The sequence below is a fragment of the Pogoniulus pusillus genome, chromosome 37, assembly GCF_015220805.1.
Source record: "Pogoniulus pusillus isolate bPogPus1 chromosome 37, bPogPus1.pri, whole genome shotgun sequence".
Lineage (NCBI taxonomy): Eukaryota > Metazoa > Chordata > Aves > Piciformes > Lybiidae > Pogoniulus > Pogoniulus pusillus.
In genome coordinates, this window is record NC_087300.1 from 8,293,009 (window position 1) to 8,301,429 (window position 8,421).

Consider the following 8,421-nt stretch of genomic DNA (forward strand, 5'->3'; position numbering starts at 1 on the left):
ACAGGCTCTGCTCACTGCTCCCTGGGACAGGACAAGCAGCAGTGGATGGAAGCTGCAGCACAGGAGGTTCCAGCTCAGCACAAGGACAACTTCTTGCCTGGAAGGGTCCCAGAGCCCTGGCACAGGCTGCCCAGAGAGGCTCTGGAGTCTCCTTCTGTGGAGCCTTCCCAGGCCTGTCTGGATGTGTTCTGTGTGATCTGTGTTAGATTGGATTGTCCTGCTCTGGCAGGGGTTGGACTGGATGATCTCCTTGGGTCCTGTCCAACCCCTGACATCTGTGATCCTTTGATCCTGTGACTCAGCAGAGAGAACTTCAGAGGCAAACACTGGAGGTCAACTTATCCATGTTCCATGTGAACCTGAGGAAGATTTTTTCCCCTGTGAGGGTGGCAGAGCCCTGGCACAGGCTGCCCAGGGGGGTTGTGGAGTCTCCCTCTCCGGAGATACTGAAGGACCATCTGGATGTGTTCCTGTGTGCTCTGCTCTGGGTGCTCCTGCTCTGGCAGGTGGGGCTGCACCAGGTGAGCTTTCAAGGTCCCTTCCAGCCCCTGACATTCTGTGGTTCTATGATTCCATATCCACAGCCAGTTGAAAAATATCTCATGTCCAGAAAAGCTCTCCAAGGCCCTGCTCACAGCAGCTGTTCACAACCTGAGCCTGGCAGGGACACCAACCCTGTTGCCTGAAGCAATGCCAACAGCCATGCAAAGCCCAACCCCTTGGGCACAGTTTTAATGACAAGAGCTAATTAGGTGTGATTAGAGAAGACAGCACTGTGCTTTCTCTGTGGTCTCTAAAGTCAGCGGCAGGCAGGGGCTGAAGCAGTCTGGAGGAGTCACAGTCACTGAGCTCTCACACGTGCCAGGGAAGGAGAGGATGGCAAAACTTTACTTAAGAGAAACTGCAGGGAAGCAGGAAAGCAGGGAGCCAGCAGTGTGCACAGGGAGCCAGCAGTGTGCACAGGGAGCCAGCAGTGTGCACAGGGAGCCAGCAGCAGTGTGCACAGGGAGCCAGCAGTGTGCACAGGGATCCAGCAGAAGTGTGCACAGGGAGCCAGCAGTGAGCACAGGGAGCCAGCAGTGTGCACAGGGATCCAGCAGAAGTGTGCACAGGGAGCCAGCAGTGTGCACAGGGATCCAGCAGTGTGCACAGGGATCCAGCAGAAGTGTGCACAGGGAGCCAGCAGTGAGCACAGGGAGCCAGCAGCAGTGTGCACAGGGAGCCAGCAGTGTGCACAGGGATCCAGCAGAAGTGTGCACAGGGAGCCAGCAGTGAGCACAGGGAGCCAGCAGAAGTGTGCACAGGGAGCCAGCAGTGAGCACAGGGAGCCAGCAGAAGTGTGCACAGGGAGCCAGCAGTGAGCACAGGGAGCCAGCAGTGAGCACAGGGAGCCAGCAGAAGTGTGCACAGGGAGCCAGCAGTGAGCACAGGGAGCCAGCAGTGTGTACAGGGATCAAGCAGTGTGCACAGGGAGCCAGCAGTGTGCACAGGGATCCAGCAGTGTGCACAGGGAGCCAGCAGAAGTGTGCACAGGGATCCAGCAGTGTGCACAGGGATCCAGCAGTGTGCACAGGGATCCAGCAGAAGTGTGCACAGGGATCCAGCAGTGTGCACAGGGATCCAGCAGTGTGCACAGGGAGCCAGCAGAAGTGTGCACAGGGAGCCAGCAGTGTGCACAGGGAGCCAGCAGAAGTGTGCACAGGGATCCAGCAGTGTGCACAGGGATCCAGCAGTGTGCACAGGGAGCCAGCAGAAGTGTGCACAGGGAGCCAGCAGTGTGCACAGGGATCCAGCAGAAGTGTGCACAGGGAGCCAGCAGAAGTGTGCACAGGGATCCAGCAGTGAGCACAGGGAGCCAGCAGTGTGCACAGGGAGCCAGCAGAAGTGTGCACAGGGATCCAGCAGTGAGCACAGGGATCCAGCAGTGTGCACAGGGATCCAGCAGTGAGCACAGGGATCCAGCAGTGTGCACAGGGATCCAGCAGTGAGCACAGGGAGCCAGCAGTGTGCACAGGGAGCCAGCAGAAGTGTGCACAGGGAGCCAGCAGTGTGCACAGGGATCCAGCAGTGAGCACAGGGAGCCAGCAGAAGTGTGCACAGGGAGCCAGCAGAAGTGTGCACAGGGATCCAGCAGTGTGCACAGGGAGCCAGCAGTGTGCACAGGAAGCCAGCAGCAGTGTGCACAGGGAGTCAGCAGTGTGCACAGGGATCCAGCAGTGTGCACAGGGAGCCAGCAGAAGTGTGCACAGGGATCCAGCAGAAGTGTGCACAGGGAGCCAGCAGTGAGCACAGGGAGCCAGCAGTGTGCACAGGGAGCCAGCAGCAGTGTGCACAGGGAGCCAGCAGAAGTGTGCACAGGAAGCCAGCAGTGTCCACCCGTGGGCAGGAGGGGCAATGCCATCCTGGGGTGCCCAGGGCTCTGGTTAGTAGCCTCCTCTGGAACCTCTCCATCACCTGCAAGTCCTTCTGTTGGGGTGCCCAGAACTGGGGGCAGAGCTGCAGCTCAGCTCTCAGCAGAGCAGGGCAGGGAGGATGTGCTCAGTGTGGCAGATTCACTTCATTGCTCACCCCACGAGTGTGAGCTGGCACCGAGCTGCCCTTCCCTGCTGCTTCTCTCTTTCACTGCTCCACATCTCCTGTCCTGGCACCTCTTACCCACCCCTGCAACTGCTCTGATCTCCCTCTTTTTGGTTTGGCTTTTACTGTGTTTGGTTGGTTTGGTTTTTTGCTTGGTTGGGTTTTTTCAGTTGGAGTTCAAACCTCACTGCTGTGTAAAGCACAATAAAGAGGAAGGGAGAGGGGAGAGGAAAAGGGGAAAGGGGAAAATGGAAATAATGATGGCATTGTCATAAGAGCAAAGAGGTAGAGAGATAAGCAAAGGGGGAAGGAAAAGCTGAGCAGAGGATCCCAGCCAGGGGATGGATGTGGGAAAAGAGAGACTCATGGAATCAGTTTGGTTGGAAAAGCTCTTTAAGATCATCAAGCCCAACATCTCCTGTCTTGGCACCTCTTACCCTCCCTATAACTGCTCTGATGTCCTCTCTTTTTGATTGCTTGGTTTGTGTCTGCCCTGGCAAAGCTTGAGGCTGTGTCCCCTTGTTTTATTGCTGGCAGCAGAGCCCAACCCCAGCTGGCTACAGCCTCCCTGCAGGCAGCTGCAGGCAGCAATGAGCTCTGCCCTGAGCCTCCTCTGCTGCAGGCTGCACCCCCCCAGCTCCCTCAGCCTCTCCTCACAGGGCTGTGCTCCAGGCCCCTCCCCAGCCTTGCTGCCCTTCTCTGGGCACCTCCCAGCACCTCAACATCTCTCTGCAATGGAGGAGCCCAGAACTGGACACAGCACTCAAGGTGGAGCCTCCTTTTCTCCAGGCTGAGCAGCCCCAACCCTCCTCACCTGTCCTCCTAAGAGAGGTGCTCCAGCTCTCTGATCTCTTTGTGGCCCTCCACTGGACCTGCTCTGACAATTCCATGTCCCAGACCCAGATAGCAGCTACCTTTCCTGCTTCTTCTTTAATGGAACGTTTGCTCCCATCTCCTCTCTGCTGAACTGAGAGGCTCTGCTCAGGAGGAGATGTGTTGACATAAAGCAGGAGGATCTACAGCTCCAATTTCTCACCTTCTGCCAGAGGCTGGTGAGCTGTCTGTGGTCAGCTGCATCCCACATCTTTGGGATCTCCTAGCCATGGGGCAAGGACAGCCATGGGGCAAGGAAAGCCAAGGGGCAAGGACAGCCATGGGGCAACGAAAGTCAAGGGGCAAGGACAGCCATGGGGCAAGGAAAGCCATGGGGCAAGGACAGCCATGGGGCAAGGAAAGCCATGGGGCAAGGACAGCCATGGGGCAAGGACATCCATGGGGCAAGGACATCCATGGGCTCTTGGGATGCTAGGCCCTGGTCCAACCAGCCACAGCCTGTCTCAGCAACAGTGCACATGAAGCACTGGACCCACTCCTGTAGGAATCAAACCTCAGGTTTAACCCCCAGTCACTTGCTGGGTGAGCCAGCTGATCAGAGTGCTGGGTGAAGGACACCTCCACCTCTCACACCTCCCTCTGGCACTCACAGCAGCATTATGCAGCCCATGAGAGCGTTTGAAGTCTCTCCAAGCCCACACATGCTCCCTGATGGGTGCTTCTCACCCACCTAACTTCTGGAGCCCTCTCAGCTGTCCCCTTCTCAAAGGGTGCAGGCTGCTCCTCTGCAAAGCACTGCTCCTCCAGGGTGCCCTGCAAAGCCTTCACTGCCCTCCCTTGAGGAGAGTAGTGAGGTTCACTTCACTACCTGCAACAGGGCAGCTCTGCAGCCTTGGGTCCTCAGCCCACCTCTGCCCTCTGGCACTGGCTGATGCTAGGCAAAACCCAGTGAGAAAATGGAACTGGGAGAAATCCTGCTCAGGAGAAGTGAGGGAGGAGGCCTTTGATGGTGCAGTGCCTTCAGCTTGGTCAGGTGAATCTGGAGCTGCAAGATGAAGCCCTGGGCACAGCTGAAACTCAAACGTGAGAGAGCAGCAGGACAGCTGAGCCCTTGCAGCTGGAATTTCCCTCAGAAAGGGCTCTCAGTGACTTTGGTTTCCCATCTCAGGTGAGAGCAGGAAGCTCGTGAGGGGGTGGAAGCTGGAGCAGAACATTTGAACGGGCACAGTCAGATGAAATCATCACTTTAAAGCTGTGCTCAGTAACTGCCCTGATGCCCCACCCTGGCAATGAGCTCCAGGTAAGCACCTCCTTGATCCTGCAAGCAGCTGGGTGAAGCATGGCAGCTGCGAGCACCCTCAGCAACGCTGGGTGAGAAGGCAGCTGAAGCCTTCCACACCTTGCAGCCAAAGCAGGCAGCCAGCAGAGCCTTGTCCCACTGTGATGTGCACCCTCCCCAGGAGCATCAGGCTGCTGGTGGCTTTCCCAGGCTGACCGTGTGGGTTTGAGGGAAGCAGGGCAGTGGAGCAGTGTCCTCCCTTTTGCCCTCTGCTGTGATCTCAGAGGGTAGCTGCTGCTGAGGTGAGTCCACAGAGGAGCTGGCTGCTTCCTTTCTGATTTCTGTCTCCAGTTGTGGTGCTGAATCACAGAAGAGTTTGGGCTGGAAGGGACCTGAAAGCTCACCCAGTGCCAAGCCCCTGCCATGGGCAGGGACACCTCCCACCAGCACAGCTTGCTCAAGGCCTCACTTAACCTGGCCTTGAACACCTCCAGGGAGGGGACAGCCATAGCATCCCTGGGCAAACTGTGCCACTCTCTCCCCACCCTCACTCTCAACAATTTCTTCCTCGTCTCCACTCTCACTCTCCCCTCTCCCAGCTCAGAGCCATTGTCCCTCATCCTGGCACTCCCAGCCCTTGCCAGAAGTCCCCCCCCCCAGCTCTCCTGTAGCCCCTTCAGGCTCTAAGTCCTACCTGCAGCCTTCTCTTGCCCAGGCTGAACAGCCTCAGCTCTCCCAGAAGGGCAGGGAGGCTTCCACTGACTCGGTTACAAAGTCTGCAGTGGCACTCACACTCCTGTGGCACCTCTGGGCTGGTCAGGAGGAGCAGCTCAGCGTGCAGCTTGTGTGGTGCTGGTGACTGCAGACGAACACCTTGCTGAGCAGGGGAGTTAGCAGGGCAACACCTGGAATGCTGCATTCCAAAGGGGAGAATGACAAAGCTGAGCACAGAACCACGGAATCTCAGGCGCTGGGAGGGACCTCCAAAGCTTACCCAGTCCACCCACCCACCCCCCCCCCCCCCCCTCCCCGCCAGAGCAGGATCTCCTACAGCAGATCACACAGGGACACGTCCAGAAAGGAAAAAAGAAAGGAGGAAAGAAAGAGAAGGGAGAAAGAAGAAAGAAAAGAGAAAGGAATAAAGGAAAGAAGAGGGAGGGGGAAAGTAAGCAAAGAAAAAAGAGAAGGAGAAAAAGGGAAAAGAAAGGCAAAAGAAGAAAGGGAAAAGAAAGGGAAAAGAAAGGGAAAAGAAAGGCAAAAGAAGAAAGGGAAAAGAAAGGCAAAAGAAGAAAGGGAAAAGAAGAAAGGCAAAAGAAGAAAGGGAAAAGAAAGGCAAAAGAAGAAAGGCAAAAGAAAGGCAAAAGAAGAAAGGGAAAAGAAAGGCAAAAGAAGAAAGGGAAAAGAAGAAAGGGAAAAGAAGAAAGGGAAAAGAAAGGCAAAAGAAGAAAGGGAAAAGCAGAAAGGGAAAAGAAGAAAGGGAAAAGAAAGGCAAAAGAAGAAAGGGAAAAGAAAGGCAAAAGAAGAAAGGGAAAAGAAAGGCAAAAGAAGAAAGGCAAAAGAAAGGCAAAAGAAGAAAGGCAAAAGAAAGGCAAAAGAAGAAAGGCAAAAGAAAGGCAAAAGAAGAAAGGCAAAAGAAGAGAGCTTTGGTTCTGCTGTGCCTGGATCTGTTTTCACCCCTCAGCGAAGTCACCTCGAGATGGAATCGTTTCAGCAGCAGAGTCTCTCCCAGCCCAGGAGGGTTTCTGTCCAGCTCAGGTGGGTTTTGAATATCTGCAGAGGGGGAGACTGCACAACCCCCAAGAGAGGCTTGCTCAAAGCCCAAGACAGACTTTGTCAAACCCTTGTCTGTGCTGGGGTTGCTCTGGCAGCACACCTCAGAGCTCTGAGAGTCTCCCAGAGGCTGGAAAATCCTCCTCCTTCACCCCCCAAACCAGCACCTCCCTCCAGCAGCTCACCCATGCATTCATTCGATGGCTCCCCTAAGAGCAGATTGTTTGCACTCTTTGTTAAGCACCTCCATAAGTCACCCTGATGGCTTTTGCTGCTGTTGTTGTCATTTGCAATGCAAGCCCTGAAAACCTCCAAGCCTTCATTTCAGGAGCAAGCCCAGAACAGTTTAGACGGGGTCTGAAAAGGCTGAGGAAGCCTCTCCCTGGAGATTCGATGGCAAAGATGAGCAATGCCTTTGCCACTTAAAACAGAACCAGCTCCCTCCAGCTCCATCACAAGGGGAGGAGGAGGAGGAGGAGGGAGCACACACGGAGCAATTAAGAGGAATGTCTTTGACCTTCAGCAACTTAATCAGCTGCCAGTGCACCTCCTAATAGCGTGCTAATGGTTAAGTTCTCCTGGATGCCATAAAAAAGTGCTGTAACTGGAGGCTACAATAAAGTGCTGATCAACCCATCAAGTGAGTCAATCCAAAAGCAATATCTGTCTTGGTAATGACTATAATAAAAGCTCTGCCAAAGCCAGGGGATGACGTGAATGAGGAATGCTGCTTAATTGTGCTTGGGCTGCCAGGCTGCCTGGATTTGCCACTCTGCTGCAGAACTTGCTCTTGGGTGACATTTCCTGCTCCTGCCTGGGGAAGGTGAGCTCTGCATTCGGCTGGGGGAGTCCTAAGAGGTTCAGGCATCTCCACCCAAACCATCTGCACTTTTAAGAGTTGTTTGGGTTGGAAAAGGCTTCCAGGATCATCCAGTCCAAGCATCAGCCCAGCAGTACCATGGCCACCAAACCCTGGCCCCAAGTGCCATGCCCACACCTTTCTTCAACACCTCCAGGCATGGGCACTCCACCACCTCCCTGGGCAGCCTCTGCCAGCCCCTGACCACTCTTGCAGCAAAGATTTTTTCCTCCTCTCCAAATTAACCCTTCCCTGGCACAACTTCAGGACATTTCTTCTCCTTCTGTCATAGAATCATAGAATCAAGCAGGTTGGAAGAGACCTCCAAGATCATCCAGTCCAACCTAGCACCCAGCCCTAGCCAGTCAACCAGACCATGGCACTAAGTGCCCCATCCAGTCTTTACTTGAAGACCCCCAGGGACAGTGTCTCCACCACCTCCCTGGGCAGCCCATTCCAATGCCAATCACTCTCTCTGTGAAGAACTTCTTCCTAATATCCAGCCTAGACCTACCCTGGCACAACTTGAGACTGTGTCCCCTTGTTAGGATTTGTGCTCCAGGCCCCTCACCAGCTTCGGTGCCCTTCTCTGGACATGTTCCAGCACCTCAACATCTGAGACTAGGGAGCAGAGCCCATCCCCCACCTCACTCCAGCCTCCTTTCAGGTAGCTGTAGAGAGCAATGAGCTCTGTCCTCAGCCTCCTCCTCTCCAGCTCCCTCAGCTACTCCTCCCCAGCCCTTATTCTCCAGACCCTTCCTCAACTTTGTTGCCCTTCTCTGAACCTGCTCCAGCTCCTCAATGTTCTTCTTGGAGTGAGGGTCCCAAACCTGAGCCCAGGGTTTGAGGTGCAGCCTCAGCAGTGCCCAGTACAGGGGCACAATCAGTTCTCTACTCCTGCTGGCCACACCATTGCTGATCCAGGCCAAGATGCTTTTGACCACCAGGGCAGACCCTGGCTCACGTTCAGCTGCTGTCATTCAGCACCTCCAGGTCCTTTTATTTTTGCTGGGCAACTTTTCAGGCCCTCTGCCTCAAGCCTGCAGCTTTCATGGGGTGCAGAACATTCAGTATCACAGTATCACAGTATCACAGTATTATT